Source organism: Canis lupus, chromosome 14 (genome assembly GCF_048164855.1).
Source record: "Canis lupus baileyi chromosome 14, mCanLup2.hap1, whole genome shotgun sequence".
In the NCBI taxonomy this organism is placed as follows: Eukaryota; Metazoa; Chordata; class Mammalia; order Carnivora; family Canidae; genus Canis; species Canis lupus.
In genome coordinates this window covers 61,054,017-61,070,179 of record NC_132851.1, presented here as the reverse complement: position 1 = coordinate 61,070,179, position 16,163 = coordinate 61,054,017, and the positions used below count along the sequence as shown (strand labels likewise).

Sequence of the window (16,163 nt, the reverse complement as noted above, 5' to 3'; positions counted from 1 at the left end):
GGGAGAGGGGACGCTGGAAAAACCACAGCTTAATTAAAGCTTACAATTTTCAACTTCACCCTCCACTTCTTTAGAGAGGGGAAAGGCTAGAATTGAGATAAATATTGATCATGCCCATGCAAGGAAGCCTTCATAAATATTCCCAAAATACAGTGTTCAGAGAACTTTCAGATTAGAGAACATATCTATGTATTTGCAGGTGGTACACCTCAAATTCACTGACATAGAATCTGCTATATTCCAAAACCTCCTAGACCTTGTGTTATGTATCTTTATTTGGCTGTTCATATCCTTTAATAAATTGATAAGTGTAATTTAGTGTTTCCCTGAATTTTGTTAGCTATTCTAGCAAATAATCAAATCCAACGGGGAGGAGGTCATAGAATCTTCCAATTTGTACCCAAGTTGAACAGAAGTTGTGGGTAGCCAGAAGATGTGCTACTTATACTTGGCATCTGAAGTGGCACATGAGACAAGAGCCCTCAATCTGTGAGATCTGATGTTGCCTCCAGAATCGAGTTAAATTCAGGGACACCCAGGTGGTATCACAGGGAATTGCTTGATGTGGTAGGAAAAAAAAATGCATAGTTGGTGGCCAAAAGTGCCAAAAGTATTGTGAGCATGGTAGTAGTATACGAGTAAAAGAGAAACACAGGAAGAAGATTGAGGTGTTTTCCTTACATAGTTCTGAAACTAGACATCAATTCAAAAAAGAAAACTGGAAAATTGACAAATACGTGGAGATTAAACAATACAGCATTAATCAGCCCACAAGTCAAAGAAAAAATTAAAGAGAAATTGTAAAATATCTTGAGACAGGGTTGCCTGAGTAGCTCAGCGATTGAGTGTCTGCCTTTGGCTCAGGGCATGATCCCAGGGTCCTGGAATCGAGTCCCGTGTCAGGTTCCCTGCAAGGACCCTGCTTCTCCCTCTGCCTGTGTCTCTGCCTCTCTCTCTCTTTGTGTCTCTCATGAAAAAATAAATAAAATCTTTAAAAAATATATCTTGAGACAAATGAAAACACAAAGTAAGAAAACTTAGAAGATGCAGTAAAAGCAGTTCTAGGGGGAAGTCCATATGGATAAACCTAAAAAGAAAGATCCCAAATTAAAAAAACAAAACAAAACAAAAACAACTTAATTTTATACCTCAACGAGTTAGAAAAAGAATAACTATACCCAAATTAGTAGAGGGAGGGAAATAATAAAGATCAGAGCAGAAATAGAGACCAAAAAGACAATAGAAAAGATCAATGAAACTAAGTGCCATTTTTTGGAAAGGATGAACAAAATGTAAAACCTAGAGTTAGACTTATGAAGAAAAAAGAGAAAGGGCTCAAATGAATAAAATTAGAAATGAAAGAAGAGACATTATAACTGATACCACAAAAATATGACAGATCATAAGAGACTACCATGAAAAAGTACATGCCAGCAATTTGAACAACCTAAAAGAAATGGGAAAATTCCTGGAAACACACAACCCACCAAGACTAAATTATGAAGAAATAGAAAATCTGAACTGACCAATCAGTAAGAAGGCTGATTCAGTAATCAAATCTCCCAACAAATAAAAGTCTAGAACCAGATAGCTTCACTGGCAAATTCTACCAAACATTTAAAGAAAAATTAATACCAATCCTTCTCAAACTCTTCCAAAAAAATAAAAGAAAACAGTTCCAAACTTATGTTATGAGGCCCACATTAACCTGAAACCAAAACCAGACCAAGAACATACATGTAAAGAAAATCACAGGCCAATATCCCTGATAAGCATAGATGCTAAAATCCTCAACAGAATATTAGCAAGCTGAATTTAACAATAAATTAAAATAATGTATTAAAAGAATCACACACCATCATTAAGTGTGGTTTATTCCAGAGGTGGTTCGACATCTGCAAGTCAGCCAATGTAATATACCACCTCAACAAAATTAAAGATGAAAGTCATATGATCATTTCAATAAATGTAAGAAAAAACAACTGAAAAAAGTCAACATCCATATATGATATAAACTCTCAACAAAGAAGGTATAGAGAGAAAACACCTCAACCTAATAAAAGCCATATATGGCAATCTCATAGATAAGATGACATTCCAAAGGTAAAAAGCTGAAAGCTTTCCCTCTAAGATCAGGAGTAAGACAAGGATATCCATTCTTGCCACTTTTATTTAACACAATACTGGCTGGCAATCCTTCCCAGAGCATCAGGCAAGAAAAAATAAAATCAGCCAAATTGGAAAGGAAGGATTAAGACTGTCTCAATTTGCAGGTGACATAATATTATATATAGAAAACTATAAAGACTCCACGAAAAAACAAAAACCAATTACTAGGACTGTGTCATGAGAATGAACCCTTATGGGGAGACCCCAGCTTCCCCACAGGGAGGAGACTGAGGCTGCAGCCTGAGTTAGGACCAGGCCTCTGTGTCTGGCAGAGCCAGTGTGAGATGAAATGGCGATCCTTCCCTGCTGCCCGGACAATCAAGAGTTTTGGCCGGACCTTTGAGTATACACCTTTGAGTATACACCGAGGATACATCTGAGGAGCCAGATGAAAAGCACAGACTATGGCACTGAAATGGATTAGTAAGGAATTTAGTGATTTGGCCCATGATCCACCATCAGAATGTTCTGCAGATCCAGTTGGGGATTATATGTTTCATTGGCAAGTAACAATTATGGAACCTAATGACAGCCCATATCAAGGCAGTGTATTCTTTTTGACAATTCCTTTTCCCATAGATTACCCCTTCAAACACCAATGGTTGTATTTACAAGAATTTATTCATCAGGTATTAACAATAATGGTAGCATTTGTCTCAATATTCTAAGATCACAGTGGTCTCCTGCTTTAACTGTTTCTCAAGTTCTTTTATCCATTTGTTCACTGCTATGTGATCCAAACCCAGATGACCCTGTAGTACCAGAAATTGCATGGATCTATAAAACAGAGATAAGTACAACAGAATATCTGAGGAGTGGACTCAGAAGTATGCCATGTCATGCTACCTTAAAGTCAGAATAACCTGCATTATAGCTGGAATAAACTTTAAGTTACTGTTCCTTTTTTTATTTTCTTATCCAGCTGCTCCCTTATCAGACCTCATCTTTTTAAATTTTATTTTGTGTTTACCTCCCTCCATTCATTCACATGCTCATCTGAGAAAACTTAAGTTCTTCCAGCTTTAGACAATAACTGCTTTTAGAAAATGAAGAACAGTTGCCCAAGATTCAGAATTTTTTTTTAAAAAATAGAGCATATTTACTATGTGGCCAAAGTCTTTACTTTAACTTGGTTATGAGACTAAAACCATTCCTCACTGTTCTAACGTGCTGAAGAAATCATCTGGGGGGGGGGGGGAGATGAATGCTTAGTTTTCACATCAAAGGAAGCAGCATTATTCTGGCACCCAAACTTTTTTAAGCCTTCCATTGTTAGAGATTTGAGGTTAACATGATATACTTTATGCTCATAACTGATGTGGCTAGAGAATTGGTATTGTATTTATAGCATCAGTAGAACAGAAAATGTGATATATTTTATGTATGTCAATGAAAGAATGACCTGTCTTGTTCTACAGAGAATGGAAATTGGAAATCAAACACTCTTTGCATTCCAAAATAGGGCTCAAACATTTTGTAATTCTCATTTAAATTGTTAGGAGGCTTGGAGCTATTAATTAATCTATCTTCCAATATAGTGTTTAATATAGCACTGAATAAATGATATAAGTTTTTGATGGATGAGTGATCAACTAGTAGCTCTGCTAGTAATTGATTTATTGCTCTTCAATAAAGTTGCATAAACCAAAACAAACAACCACTAGAATAAAGGAAGTCAGTAAAGTTGTAGTATACAAAATCAATATGCAAAAATCAGTTGCATTTCTACACACTAACATCAACTATCAGATGGAGAAGTTAAGCACTTTTTGTAAGCATTGCTGGAGAAGGTAGTAGCCAGCTCTTACTCAAGATCATGGCTGCCCTCATACCTCTGGTGAAGCCCAAGATCATTAAAAAGAGGACCAATCTAAGGTCATTGAAAAGAGGACAAAGACATTCATCCAGCACCAGTCAGACCGGTATGTCAAAATGAAGCACAACTGGCAGAAACACGGGGGCACTGATAATAGGGTGCATAGAAGATTCAAGTGCCAGATCTTGATGACCAACACTAGTTATGGGAGCAACAACAAAGCACTACTGCCCGTGACTTCCAGAAGTTCCTAGTCATGAAGGAGCTTGCAGTGCTGCTGATATACAACAAATCTTACTGTGCAGAGATTGCTCACAATGTCTCCTCCAAGAACCACAAAATCATGGAAAGAGCAGCCCAGCTGGCCATCAGTCCCCAATCCCAATGCCAGGATACACAGTCAAAGGAAGTGAATACACAGTTTATGTGCATGTTGTACTTGTGTTAGTAAAGCCATAAAACTGCAAAAAAAAAAAAAAAAAAAAAAGAGAGAGAGAGAGAGAGAAATTAAGAAAGCAATCCCATCTATAACTACATCAAAAAGAATAAAATACTGGGGTGCCTGGGTGGCTCAGTCAGTAAAGCATCTGAATCTTGATTTTGGCTCAGGTCATGATCTCAGGGTTGTGAGATCAAGCCCTGTGTCAGGCTCTTCCATCAGTGTGGAGTCTGCTTATCCCCGTTGCTTCCCTTGTTTAACACTCACTCTCTCTCTCTCTCTCTCTGAAATAAATAAATAAAAATATTTTTTTAGAAAAAGAGTAAAATACTCAAATACATTTAACTAGGGAGTTGAGAGATCTATAAATTGAAAACTAAAGAGAGAGACTGATGAAAGAAATTGAAGAAGACTCAATTGGAAATATAGTTTATGCTCATGTATTGGGAAAACCAACATTGTTAAAATGTCCACACTACCCAAAGCAATCTGGAGATTCAATGCAATCCTTAAAAAAATAGTATTTTTCACAGAAATAGAACAAACAATCCTAAAATTTGTATGAAACCACAAAAGACCCCAAATAGTGAAAACAATCTTGAAAAACAACTACAAAGCTAGAGGCATCACACTCCCTGATTTGAAATCACATTACAAAGCTATAGGGACCAAAACAGTACAATATGGGCATAAAAACATCGATCAATGGAAGAGAATAGAGGGCCTAGAAATAAACTCGCACATATATGGTCAATTAACTTAAGACAAAAGAGGCAAAAATATGCAGTGAGGAATGGGCACTCTCTTCAATAAGTGTGTGTGTGTGTGTGAATATTATTCAGTCATAAGAAAGAAAAAAATTCTGCCATTTTTGACAACATGAATGGACTTCAAGGGCATGATACTGAGTGAAATAAATCAGAGAAGACAAATACTATGTGATCTCATTTACATGTGAAATCAAAAAAGCTGAGCTCATAACAATGGAGAACAGATTGGTGGTTGCCAGAGCTGGAATTTGGGGGAAATGGGTAAAGGTGGTCAAAAAGTATAAACTTATTTATAACATAAGTAAGACCTGTGGATGTAATGTACAGCATATGGACTATAATTAATGATATTGTATTATTGTATATTTAAAAGCTGTTAAGAGAGTAGATCTTAAAAGTTCCCATTACAAGAAAAAAACTATACCTATATGAGGTGATGATGTTAACTAAACTTACAGTGATCAATTCACAATATATACATATGCCAAATTATTAAGTTATACCTTATAGTGTTATATGCCAATATATTGCAGTAAAACTGGAAAACAAATTTTAAAAACATAGAAACTAAGGGAAAAAAGAGCAAACAAAACCCAAAGCTAGTAGAAGAAAGAAAATAACAAAGATTAGAGCTGAGATACCAAAAAATAGAGAATAACAATAAAGCAAAATAACTGAACCAAAATTTGTTTTTTTCAAAATATCAACAAAATTAAAAAACCGTTAGCTAGAAGGACTCCCAAAAAAAGAGAAGTCTCACATTTCTAAAATAAGAAATGAGATTGGAGATATTACTACCAACCTTAGGCAAATAAAAAGGATAAGAGAATATTAACATAAATTGTATGCCAACAAATGAGGTACCTAGGTGAAATGGACAAATCACTAGAAAGACAAGAACTATGAAATGAACTCAAGTAGAAAGAGAAAATCTGTATAGACCTATAACAACAACAAAAAGAGAGATTGAATTAGTAAAAAAAAAAAAAAAAAAACTACCACAAGGAAAAGTCCAGGGCCAGATGGATTCACTGAATGTTTCTACCAAGAATTAAAAGAAAAAGTAATACTTTTTATTTTTTAAGATTTTATGTATTCACGAGAGACGCAGAGAGAGATGCAGAGACGTAGGCAGAGGGAGAAGCAGGGTCCCTGTGGGGAGCCTAGTGTGGGACCCATTCATTCCCAGGACTGGAATCATGCCCTGAGCAGAAGGCGGATGCTCAACCACAGAGCCACCCAGGTGTTCCTTAATATTCTTTTTAAAAATTCTGCAAAAAATACAAGAGGAGAAAACACATTCAACAAAACATGATACTAAGACCAAACAATGACATCACAAGAAAACTACAAACCAATATTCCTTATGAATGTACAACAAAATGCTAACAAACAAAATCCTTAACCATATAAAAAGAATTATACACACACAAAAAAAGTAGAATTAATCCCAGGAATGAAAAGTAGTTGTAATATCTGAAAAATCAATTAATATAATACCACATACAATAGCATAAAAGCCAAAACTGCATGATCATCTCAATAAATGCAAACAAATTTACTGTTAGTTTATGAACTCCAGCATCTTTCCTGATTAGAATACTCAGTAAACTAGGAATAGAAGTGAACTTCCTCAAATGAAAGAAAGCATCTACCAAAAACTCTTGCCAACATCATACTTAATGGTGAAAGATTTAAATATTTTCCTTTCTTAGATAAGAAAAAATAAAAGATAAGGAAAGCCACTCTCCACTTCTGTTCAATGTGTTATGTAGGTCCTTCCTAAGACATTAGAAAAGAATGAGAAGTAAAATGATTCCTAATTTAAAAGGAAATAAAACTATCTCTATTGTCAAATGACATGATCTTACATAGAGAAAATCTAAAGACTGCCACTATTAGATCAAAACACAAATTAAGCAAGTTTTCAGGATACAAGATCAATATATAGAAATCAACTTCATTTGCAATGACCACTCCAAAATGAAATTCAGAAAACAATTCCATTTACAATACAATCAAGAAGAATAAAATACAAATAAAGTTAACAAAAGAAATTCAAAACTCATATTGTTGCACACTCTAAAATATTGTGGAAGGAAATTAAAGAAGATCTAGTTGCTTCCTGATTTCAAAGCCAACTCTCAATCGACAGTACTCAAGAGAGCATGTTACAGGCAAAGAGAGAGACATATAGATCAATGGAAACAAGTTTATAATCCAGAATAAATTCTTCTGGAAAAATTAATTATCCACATGTAAAATAATGAAGTTGGACCCCCCTCACCTCAAACCAGTATATATCTATGAAAAAGATATGTCTACACAAAACTTGTACATTTAATGGCCAAATATCAGAAAAAGAAACACAAATGTTTACCAACTAAAAACAATATGTAGTACATCTATCCTATATAATATTATTTGACAATAAAAAGGAATGAAGCCCTGATTCATGGTACAACAAAGATAAACCTTTAAAATATTTTGCTAATTTAAAGAAGCAGGTCACAACCACATATTGTATGATTTCATTTACATGAAGTGCCTAGAATAGGCAAATCTGTAGAATTATAAATTCATTGTTGCCTATGGCTGGAGGAATGCGAAGTTGGTGATATAATATTGATTATTCTCATGGTTGCTCAATTCTGCAAATATACTATGAACCACTGAATTATGCATTTTTTTAACTGGCCAATTGTATGGTAAGTGAATTGCATATCAACAAAGTCTAAGTCTAAAAAAAAACCCAGAAATGTCTGAATATTGATATCCAAGAAATTGTGATTCAGGTGTATAATTATTTCTAATTCTTTTTTCCCAACTTTACTCAGAAATAATTGAAAAATACAATTATATGTGTGCATATATATGTGTGTTTGTGTGTGTGTGTGTATATATATGCAGCATGATAAATTGATATTTATATTGTAGAATAATTACCATGATCAAGGTAATTAACACATTCATCACATCATTAAAGCTGTATGTGTGTGTGTGTGTCTGTGTGAAATGCTTAAATCTACCCTCAGCAACTTTCAACTATACAATATTGTATTATTAACTACCGTCATACACTGCAGATTATATTGACTTACTCTCCCTATACAAAAGTTTACCCTTTGACCTACATTTTTCTATTTTCTCTTCTCCTCAAGCATTTGACAACTACTATTCTATTGTTTCTAAAAAATCTGCTTGTTTTTTTAAAGATTCCACACATAAGTGATATAAACCCTGTCTTTCTCTCACTGACATATTTCCTTTATCATAATGTCCTCCAAATAAATCCATGTTGACTTTTGGCAAATGGAAGAATTTTCTTCTTTTTTACGGCCGAATGACATTTCTTTGTATAAGTACCACATTTTCTTCTTTATCTATTCATTTGCCAAAGGACAATTAGGTTGGCTCTATATCTTGACTTTTATGAATAATGCTACAATAAATATGGAGGTTCATACATCTCTTTGAAATGGTGATTTCATTTCATTTTGATATATACCTCCAAGTGAGATTACTCAAACATATGGTATCTTAACATTTAATTTTTTGAGGAACTTGATAGTTTTCTTAAATGGATGTACCAATTTAAATTCCCACCAAAACTATGAGTTCCCTTTTCTCCACATCCTGACTTTTAAATGTCATCTTTTTGAAAATAGCTCTATTAACAAGTGCAAGGTGATACCTCATTGTGGGTTTGATTTGCATTTCCCTGATGGTTCATGATGTTGACCACATTTTCATGTTTCCTGGCAATTCATATCTCTTCTTTGGGAAAATGTCTATTCAGGTCCTTTGCCCATTTTTAATTAGATTATTTGCTTCTTTTGCTATTGATTTGTATGAGTTCTTTAGATATTATGGATATTAATCCCTTATCCAATATATGATTTGCAAGTATTTTCTTCCATTCTGTAGATTGCCTTTTCAATTTTTTTTAGTTTCCTTTGCTGTGTACAAGATCTTTAGTTTGATGTAGACTTCTTTAATTTAGCTTTTGTTGCCTCTGCTTTCAATATCTTATACAAGATCATTGCCAAGACTCAAAAGACCTGAATAGAAATTTCACAGAGGAAGACATAGACATGGCCAACAAGCACATGAAAAAATGCTCCGCGTCACTTGCCATCAGGGGAATACAAATCAAAACCACAATGAGATACCACCTCATACCAGTGAGAATGGGGAAAATTAACAAGGCAGGAAACAATGTTGGAGAGGATGTGGAGAAGGGGAACCCTCTTGCACTGTTGGTGGGAATGTGACTGGTGCAGCCACTCTGGAAAACTGTGTGGAGGTTCCTCAGAGTTAAAAATAGACCTGCCCTATGACCCAGCAATTGCACTGCTGGGGATTTACCCCAAAGATACAGATGCAATGAAACGCCGGGACACCTGCACCCTGATGTTTCTAGCAGCAATGGCCACAATAGCCAAGCTGTGGAAGGAGCCTCAGTGTCCATGGAAAGATGAATGGATAAAGAAGCTGTGGTCTATGTATACAATGGAATATTCCTCAGCCATCAGAAATGACAAATACCCACCATTTGCTTCAACGTGGATGGAACTGGAGGGTATTATGCTGAGTGAAGTAAGTCAATCAGAAAAGGAAAAACATTATATGGTCTCATTCATTTGGGGAATATAAAAAATAGTGAAATGGAATAAAGGGGAAAGGAGAGAAAATGAGTGGGAAATATCAGAGAGGGAGATGAACATGAGAGACTCCTAACTCTGGGAAATGAACAAGGGGTAGTGGAAGGGAGATGGGTAGGAGGTTGGGGTGACTGGGTGATGGGCACTTCAGGGGAGCACTTGACGGGATGAGCACTGGGTGTTATGCTATATGTTGGCAAATCGAACTCCAATAAGAAAAATATACAAAAAAATAAATATTAAATTAAATTAAAGATCATTGCCAAGATCGAAGTCAAGAAGTTTTTTCCTGTTTCCCTCCTAGATGTTTTATGGCTTCAGATCTCACATTTAAGCCTTCAATCCACTTTGAGTTAATTTTTGTATAGGGTATAAGGTAGGGATAAAGTTTCACTCTTTTCATGTGTATATCCAGTTTTCTGTGAAAAATGCCATTGAAATTTTGATAATAATTGAATTAGTGGATCGCTTTGGACTGTATAAACATTTTAAACAATATTAGATCTTCCAATTCATGAGCATGGGATATCTTTCCATTTATTTGGGATATCTTCAATTACTGTCACCGATGTCTTACAGTTTTCAGTGTACAGATTTTTCACCTCCTTGGTTACACGTACGTACACCTAAGTATTTTATTCTTTTTGATGCAACTCTAAATAGGATTGCTTTCTTAATTCTCTTTCAGATAGTTCATTGTTAGTGTATAGAAGCTAAACTGGGTTTTATATGTTAATTTTGTATCCTACCGCTTTACTGAATTCATTTATTAGTTGTAATAGTTTTTTGGTGGAGTCTTTAGGGTTTTCTGTATATATCACATCACCTGCAGAGATAATATTACATATTTTCCGGTTTGGATGCCTTTATTTCTTTTTCTTGCCTAATTTGCTCTAACTAGCACTTCCAACATTATATTGAATAAGAGTGGAAAGAGTAGGAATATTTGTCTTTGTTTAATCCTTTTTTCCTTTCTAGGGAAGGGATTTCAAATTTTTATCATTAAGTATGATGCTAACTATGGGATTGCAATATATGGCTTTGATATACTGACCTATGTTCTTTATATAAATAATTTTATGGGAACTTTTATCATGAAAGGATGTTAAATTTTGTCAATTGCTTTTTCTGCACCTATTGAAATAATTATGACTTTTACTCTTCCTTCTGTTAGTGTGACGTATCACATTAATTTGTTGAATCATCCTTAATTCAAGAGATAATTTCCACTTGACTATGGTGTAAGATCCTCTTAAAGGTCTTTGAATTTGGTTGCTAGCATTTTGTTGAGGATTTTTGCATCTATGATCATCAGAGATACTGGTCTATCATTTTGTTTTCTTATAGAGACCTTATTGAGCTTCAGTATCAAGATAATGCTGGCTTTATAAAATGAGTTTGGAAGCTATCTCTCCTCTTTTGTTTTTTGGAAGAGTTTGAGAAGGTCTGGTAAAAATATTTTTAAGTCTTTGACAGAATTCACCCAGAAATAATCTGGTCCTGGGCTTTTCTTGGAAGATTTTTATTAGCAATTCAATTTTTCTAATTATTGGTCTGTTCAGGTTTTATGTTGCTTCATAATTCAGTTATAGTTAGTTGTATGTTTCTAGAAAATTACCATTTCTTCTAAGTTATCTGATTTGTTGGTATATAATTGTTTAAAGTAGGTTTTTTTTTTTTTTTTTTTTTTTTTTTATTTATGATAGTCACAGAGAGAGAGAGAGAGAGAGAGAGGCAGAGACACAGGCAGAGGGAGAAGCAGGCTCCATGCACTGGAAGCCCGACGTGGGATTCGATCCCAGGTCTCCAGGATCGCGCCCTGGGCCAAAGGCAGGCGCCAAACCGCTGCGCCACCCAGGGATCCCTAAAGTAGGTTTTTATGATCCTTTGTATTTCTGTAGTATCAGTTGTAATGTCTCCTTTTCTTTACAATTTTATCCTCTTTTTGCTGAAGATTTGTCGATTTTATCTTTTCAAACACCAGCTCTACTTTTATTGATTTTGTATTGTTTTTCTGGTCTCTATTTCATTTATTTTGCTCTGATCTTTGGTATTTTCGTCAACTAACTTTGGGCTTAGTTTCTTCTTTTTAATTCCTGCAGGTATAAAGCTAGGTTATTTGAGCTTTTTTTCTTACTATAGGCATTTATTGATATAAATTAGCCTCTTAGTGTTGTTTTTGCATTATCCCATAAGTTTTATGGGTTTTTTTACAATTTATTTATTTATTCGAAGGAGGACGGAGAGGCAGAGGAAGAGAACATTCAAGTAAACTCCCTGCTGAGCACAGAGCCCATTGCAGGAATCAGTCTCATGACCCATGAGATCATGACCTGAGCTGAAACAAAGAGTCAGCCACTTAATCAACAGAGCCACCTAGGCTCCCAGCATTTTATGTTTTTATTTTCATTTATTTGAAGATATTTTTTATTTTCCTTTTCTTCTTCAACCCATTGTTGTTCTGGAAGTGCTGTTTAATTTGCACTTATTGGTGAATTTTCCAGTTTTTTCTCCTTTTATTGATTTCTTGTTTCATACCATTGTGTTTGCAAAAGATAATGGTTTGATTTGAATCTTCTTAAATCTGCTAAGACTTGTTTTGTGACCTATCACATGATCTATCCTGGAGAATATTCCACATGTGTTTGAGAGGAATGTATATTTGCTGTTGGATGGTTATGTTCGGTATATGTCTGTTAGTTCCATTTGTTCTAAAGTATAGTTCTAAAGTATAGTATAGTATAGTCCATAATTCCCTTTTTGACTTTATGCCTGGATGATTTCTGTGGTTATAGGTTGGCTACCAAAATCCCTCATTATTATTGCATTGCTCTCTATTTTTCCCTTCATATTATGGTTGTTCAATATATTAAGTGCTCCAATACTATGCTACTGGGGCTGCCCGTATTAGAGTACTTTGAGTATGATTATATATTTACTTTTACCAGTCAATTGTATGTTTTCAAATGTTTTTATGTCACTAATTAGTGTGCTTTCATTTCAGCTTGAAGAGCTCCCTTTAGCATTTCTTCTTAGAGAGGTATAGTGGTAATAAAATCCCTCAGCTTTTGTTTGTCATGGGAAGTCTTTATCTCATTTCTGAAAGACAAGTTTTTGGGTAAAGCATTCTTGGTGAGCAGTTTTCTTCTTTGAACACTTTGACTATATCACTACTCTCTTCTGGTCTGCTAATGGTTTTATGAGGTTCCCTTTTTCTCTTGCTGTTTTACAAAATGATCTCTGTCTTTAATTTTTGAGAGCTTTCTTATAAGGTTTTCAATGAAGACCTACCTCTTTGTGTTAAATCTGCTTGAGGATATTTGAACTTCATGTACTTGAATGGCCATATATTTTCCCAGATTTGGGAAATTTTCAGCCATTATTCCTTCAAATAAATTTTCTGTCCATCTCTCTCTCTTCTTCTGGGATTCTCATAATGTGAATATTGCTTCCTTGGTAGTGCCTACAATTCACATAAGCTTTCTTCACTAATTTTCTTTCTTTTTTTTTTTAAGATTATTTTTTATTGAAGTTTGATTTGCCAACATATAACACCCAGTGCCCATCCCATCAAGTGCCTTCCTCAGTGCCCATCACCCAGTTGTCCCATCCCACTGCCCGCCTCCCCTTCCACTACATCTTTGTTGGTTTCTCAGAGTTAGGAGTCTCTCATGTTTTGTCACCCTCTCAAATTTTTCCCACTCAGTTTCCCTCTTTTCCTTTATAAACCCTTTCACTATATCTTATATTCCCCGTATGCATAAATCATATGATGATTGTCCTTCTCTGATTGACTCAGCATAACCTCCAGTTCTAACCACGTTGAAGCAAATGGTGGGTATTTGTCATTTCTAATGGATGAGTAATATTCCATTGGATAGATGATAGATAGATAGATAGATAGATAGATAGATAGATAGATAGATAGATATTGTTATAGATATTGTTATCTCTTTATCTATATATACACCATATCTTCTTTATCCATTCATCTTTCAATGGACACCGAGGCTCCTTCAACAATTTGGCTATTGTGGACATTGCTGTAATAACCACTGGGGTGCAGGTGTCCTGCCATTTCACTGCATCTGTATCTTTGGGGTAAGTCCCCAGCAGTGCAATTGCTGGATCCTAGGGCAGGTCTATTTTTAACTCTTTGAGGAACCTCCACACAGTTTTCCAGAGTGACTGCACCAATTCACATTCCCACCAACAGTGCAAGAGGGTTCCCCTTTCTCCACATCCTCTCCAACATTTGTGGTTTCCTGCCTTGTTAATTTTACCCATATTCACTGGTGTGAGGTGGTATCTCATTGTGGTTTTGATTTGTATTTCCCTGATGGCAAGTGATGCGGAGCATTTTTTCATGTGCTTGTTGGCCATGTCTGTGTCTTCCTCTGTGAGATTTCTGTTCATGTCTTTTGCCCATTTCATGATTGGATTGTTTGTTTCTTGGGTGTTGAGTTTAATAAGTTCTTTATTGATCTTGTACACTAGCCTTTTGCCTGATATGTCATTTGGGTTAGCTTGTGTTTTTTAGTTTCTTCCAAATTTAGTTTTGTTAACTGTTTCTTTTGCTGTGCAGAAGCTTTTTATTCTGATTAAGTCCCAATAGTTCATTTTTGCTTTTGTTTCCCTTGCCTTCATAAATGTATCTTGCAAGAAGGTACATACTGTGGCCAAGTTCAAAAAGGGTGTTGCCTGTGTTCTCCTCTAGGATTTTGATTAATTCTTGTCTCACATTTAGATCTTTCATCAATTTTGAGTTTATCTTTGTGTATGGTGTAAGAAAATGGTCTATGGATTCTTTCCTGCTTTGTCAAATATTAGTTGACCATAGAGTTGAGGGTCCACTTCTGGGTTCTCTGTTCTGTTCCATTGATCTATGTGTCTGTTTTTGTGCCAGTACCACACTGTCTTGATGATTACAGCTTTGTAGTACAGCTTGAAATCTGGCATTGTGATGCCCCTGACTTTGGTTTTCTTCTTCAATAAAGACCCCTGGCCATTCGGGGTCTTTTCTGATTCCACACAAATCTTAAGATGATTTGTTCCAACTCTCTAAAGAAAGTCCACGATAGGGATTGCACTGAACATGTACATTGCCCTGGGTAGCATAGACATTTTCACAATATTAATTCTGCCAATCCATGAGCATGGAATATTTTTCCATCTCGTTGTGTCTTCCTCAATTTCTTTCAGAAGTGTTCTGTAGTTTTCAGGGTATAGATCCTTTACCTCTTTGATTAGGTTTATTCCTAGGTACCTTATGCTTTTGGGTGCAATTGTAAATGGGATTGACTCCTTAATTTCTCTTTCTTAAGTCTCATTGTTACTGTGTAAAAATGCCACTGACTTCTGGGCATTGATTTTGTATCCTGTCACACTGCCGAATTGCTGTATGAGTTCTAGCAATCTTGGGGTGGAGGCTTTTGGGTTTCTATGTACAGTATCATGTCATCTGTGAAGAGGGAGAGTTTGACTTCTTCTTTGCCAATTTGAATGCCTTTAATGTCTTTTTGTTGTCTCATTGCTGAGGCTAGGACTTCTAGGACTATGCTGAATAGCAGTGGTGAGAGTGGACATCCCTGTCGTGTTCCTGATCTTAGGGGAAAGGCTTCCAGTGTTTCCCCATTGAGAATGATACTTGCTGTAGGCTTTTCATTAATGGCTTTTAAAATATTGAGGGATGTTCCCTCTATCCCTACGCTTTGAAGAGTTTTGATCAGGAATGGATGCTATATTTTGTTGACATATAGCTGCTCATAAAACGTTTTTAAAATATTGTATTTCCTTGGTATTGGTTGTGATCTCTCCTCTTTCATTCGTGATTTTATTGCATCTTTTCTTTTTAATAAGGCTGGCTAGGGGTTTATCTATTTTATTAATTCTTTCAAAGAACCAACTCCTGGTTTTGTTGACCTGTTCTACAGTTCTTCTGGTCTCTATTTCATTAAGTTCTGCTCCAAACTTTATTATCACCCTTCTGCCTGGTGTAGGTTTTACTTGCTGTTCTCCAGTTCCTTTAGGTGCAAGGTTAGCTTGTGTATTTGAGTTTTTTCCGATTTTTTGAGGGAGGCTTGTATTACGATGTATTTCCCTCTTAGGACGACTTTTGCTATATCCCAAAGATTTTGAATGGATGTATCTTCATTTTTATTAGTTTCCATGAATCTTTTTAATTTTTCTCTAATTTCCTGGTTGACTCATTCATCTTTTAGTAGGATGCTTTTTAACCTCCATGTTTTTGAGTTTCTTCCAAATTTCTTCTTGTGATTGAGTTCTAGTTTCAAAGCACTGTGATC

General features: G+C 35.3%; 2 pseudogenes; both read left to right on the top strand.

Moving 5' to 3' along the window:
- The first annotated feature begins 2,573 nt into the window (after positions 1-2,573).
- LOC140603565 (ubiquitin-conjugating enzyme E2 D3 pseudogene) lies at positions 2,574-3,195 on the top strand (annotated as a pseudogene).
- Positions 3,196-3,985: 790 nt separating this feature from the next.
- The window catches only part of LOC140603564 (UDP-glucuronosyltransferase 2B31-like), a 28,690-nt pseudogene continuing 16,512 nt past the window's right edge, over positions 3,986-16,163 (top strand).